This window comes from Clarias gariepinus, chromosome 24 (assembly GCF_024256425.1).
Source record: "Clarias gariepinus isolate MV-2021 ecotype Netherlands chromosome 24, CGAR_prim_01v2, whole genome shotgun sequence".
Lineage (NCBI taxonomy): Eukaryota > Metazoa > Chordata > Actinopteri > Siluriformes > Clariidae > Clarias > Clarias gariepinus.
In genome coordinates, this window is record NC_071123.1 from 22,839,364 (window position 1) to 22,843,423 (window position 4,060).

At 38.6% G+C, this 4,060-nt stretch overlaps 1 long non-coding RNA gene across 1 annotated transcript; it reads left to right on the top strand.

Annotated features, from left to right (window-relative positions):
• Window positions 1-2,257: 2,257 nt before the first annotated feature.
• On the top strand, window positions 2,258-3,720 carry LOC128512120 (uncharacterized). Its single transcript, XR_008356247.1, has 2 exons — window positions 2,258-2,661; window positions 3,115-3,720. It is a non-coding gene; the product is annotated as an uncharacterized LOC128512120 (long non-coding RNA).
• The last annotated feature ends 340 nt before the right edge of the window (window positions 3,721-4,060 follow it).

The following is a 4,060-nucleotide window of genomic DNA, read 5'->3' on the forward strand; positions in this document are numbered from 1 at the left end:
ATGTTAGTATTTTGTCTGATATTTCATATCAAATATGCCTTTTCAGCAAAACCATAATGCCAAAATAGAGACCCGTCAGATACAGTCTCAAGACATTAATAATAATAATAATAATTATTATTATTATTATTATATATAAATTATTATTATTAATTATAATAATAATAATGATAATAATAACAACTATAATAATAATGATAATGATAAAAAAATAATAATAATAATAATTATTATTATTATTATTATTATTATGCGAGATAATTAGCATTTTATCCGCGTGATGTCAATTAACTAGGTCACATTATTTGAATAAACCTAAACTGCATATGAAAGAAATAAGCACTCGTAGTGGTCCATTTCTTTATATTTAATATATACTGTATAAAATAGTATAAACAAATCATGGGTAGTTTATACCAGTGATTAAATATAAACAATACAACGCATGTACTGACATGTTTACAGTCTACAAGTGACTCAGCCGAGGTTCATCATTCTAAATATGTCCAAGATAACAAGGGAAACACATCCTGAGGTCCGTTCTTCGTACGTCGCTTGACACATCCGAGATGAATTGACACATCTAAGATGAGATCATCGTGCTAATTACGATCCGGCTAAGTCGGTTCTTCGAGCACACCTGTTGTTGATGATTAGTGTAGCTGGATTGAGTTGTCTAGGATTATTGCGCGCTCGTGCGTTGGTTTAAAAGGCGATATGCATCGACAGTAGAAACACTGATCACAAGCCCTCCGATTGGTTGACGAAATGGAAAAAGACCGGCTCAACTTTTTTTTGTAACACGTGTTATGCGCTGAAATGCCCCCCTGCCATGGATTGCCCCCCCTACATAATCGCTATCAAATATTATATTAGAACATAAATTTATAGGTTAATGGTTTACAAATTACAAATTACATGAGACAATAAAATAAGATAAGCAATATGAAAATAAATATGTTGTATATGAAAAAACAGAAATATTATGTATAGTTTTATATTGTTTATTTTATAATAAAATTAGTTTCGTCCAATTTATCATTATAAAATATTAATTTTTAATATATATAAATATTTATTAGCATATTTTTATGACAAACCCCTGAAAAATAAATGTTACAAAATAAACATTATACAAGAATTTGTATTAATGGTCTTGACGGCTGTCTCGTGCCTAGGGTTTATTATAATATTAATATCATATTTGATAATAATAAACCTATGCATTTATATTCATATATAATATTTGATAGCGATTATGTGTGTGTGTGTGTGTGTGTGTGTGTGGGTGGGGGAGTCCATGGCAGGGGGCATATACTTTTCTTTTTCCACGTGAGTCGGTCATGCTCTTTAACCAATCAGATGTGACCTCGCCATTTCAACCAATCATAACCCGCCAGGAGCGCAGGCTAAATCCTGTTTACATGAAATAAACCTGCTCCCGAGCAGGTTCAAGCTTACGGATATGTTGCTATGACAACAAATGGTAAAAGCGCATCGAAGAACGAAACAATCCAAGATTAGGACAAATCCACAACAATCAAATCCAGCTAACTGAGTTAGCGACGTACGAAGAACGGACCCCTGATGGCTAGAGTTCGTCAGGGGATTAAAAAATGCTAACAATGTCCTTTTTGGCCTTTACTGCGTTCCGTAGAAGCTCAGTGGTCCGTGCATAACCCTTTGCGGGCGAGCCTTCTCCTAAATGCGCGTTTCCTGTGCCGATTTCACGGGGGTGGGGCTAAAAAAACGTATCCTGATGGGGGAACCAACTTCGACACAGCACCGGCGGCCGCCTCGGGTCTCTCCTCCTCCTGCCTCCCCTTTCCCTCTTCAACCTGCGGCTGCTGGCCTCAATCACTTGTATCACAGTTGCCACCAAACAACTGTGATATTTTAGCACATTTGGCAGCATCTGCCTGAAGGGCTAGTTTATTTTTGGCCCAAATTTTTTCGGCTCCTCCTGCTCCTTTGCGTTTTTTGTTCTCCATTTTTGTTCAGCAATGATATGTGATTGCTGAGCCGTTGCAAGGGGGAGGGTGCATCTGACCCCCTCGGCTGTAATTGGTCCAGCCCAGAGTCGATCATGACTAATTGGCCAATCCGCCACCATTAATAGTTTATAACGTTACAAAAAAAAAAAAAAAAAAACATCGGCGGCCGGCCCACAAAAGACGAAAATCACCATCGGCCCACCGGGCAAATGCCAGGTATGCCCTATGGCCAGTCCAGCCATGGTTCATACACAAACACACAACACCACTCAACATCTCCAAAAACCAACATCAGCGCGCGCTTCCGGCTTTCATCGGCCAGCTTAAAAGGACGTGCTGCGCCAGGGCCAGCCAATCCCCGTCGCACGTCACGGCACGCTCAATCAGGGCGGGACTTCCGGTAACAAGGAGAGCGAGAGAGAGAAGGAAGGGTGATAGAAGGTGCGTTCGAGCTCATGCTGCGCTGTGCAGTTCGATCGGCGAGATTAGCCGGAAGCAGTCGGGGAGGAGCTGAAAACGGAGCCGTCAAGTCGGACACGTTGGGGATCTCGTTGCCTCCTCAAACATGGCAGATCATGTGGCGTTTGCCTACTTTATTGCAGATGAACTGGAAGCTATAGAAATACCTTTTTTTGTTGGAAGAAATGCAGCAGGATGAACAACGACGGTAAGTTTATAAACAATATATGTGCATGTGTAAATCATTTCATTTTAAAGTTACTGAACAAATACTGTTTTACAAATCAAGCTCATATATAATCAAATTATGTTTTGTTTAGTGGTGTTATGTTAGGTCTTATGTTGCAGTACCAACATGCAATCATTTCAGTGAAAGTTAAAAATTGTAGACAGTTAATATAATTTAGTCTGTAAGACTTACTAGTAAAATTGTATGAAAGTGCAACAAAGGCAAGGCAAGAGCTCTGAAGTGTCACCTCAAAGTGCATTTTGAAATTGTAACTGAAAATAAGAGGCAATTTATAACATTGGAAAGATGACAATAAAAGTACATAGACATTTTATAAGGTTTTTGTAAGGTCCAAAAGTAGCAACGTCATTTTGTGTGTGATTTCTGAAAAAAAGTTTTTTACCACTGCAAACACATGCATCTTTTTTCCAGTCTTAGGTGCCATACCTTGTGATTCAGGGCGGTCTATCTGGACGGAGGATGGGTTTCTGGCTCCTGAAGGATTACCACCCACTGCATCGGTTTTTAGGGTGGTAGTCGGTAGGTCCTGGCTAATAGGTGTCTGTTGCACAGGGCACTGGCTGGTTGGTGGTTTCACAAAACTGAGATTTAGGGGTAGAGGTGACTCAGTGGAGGTAGAGAAGGAGGTGGGGAACACTGCAGCACAAGCTAGATCGCTGATACTGTAGGAGCTATTTAGAGAAAAAGCTGAAAATTTAGTTGTCACTTATGTGTCCAGTATGTGTTTGTTCATCACAAGTGTTTACCTTGTTTTGTGTCAACGGCTGTAACTTTTGCCATGACATCAGAGAGGAACATCTGGGGAAATGCTCAAAACTATCACACAGTCCTCTCTCTGGAACTTTCTTGAAGGTCTCCATTGACTATGCCTTTCTAAACTTGTTTTGTGATTTGTTTTTATTTTTGTCTTTGCATTTAAGAATTTATAGCCATTAGAATGTTGCCTGTTGTTAAGATACCTGTACCACTGCTGTTGTTTTGTTGAAAAATTTAATAAAAATCACACATCATTGTTAACTTGTATTTATTCCAGTTCTTCCATTTACTTACCAGTTTTCATTCTTTCTGCAATTTCCTTGGAAACCTTAAGCGTAAAGGTTCTTCCTTTGCTGTCCTTCACATTCATTGTTATATTATTCATTTTGTTTTTTCTTGCACTTGGTAATGCATGGTCTTTATATATGCGAAATGAGAGACCATGGGACTATACTCAAGGTGTGTGAAGCTACCGAGAAAAATCATAGATGCACAAGCACAATGTATTTGTCTTTATTATAATTTATACCAGTGTATAAAAGTGATCTAAATGTTGTATTTTTCACTGGACAATGCACACTAGCACAATGCAACACATGCA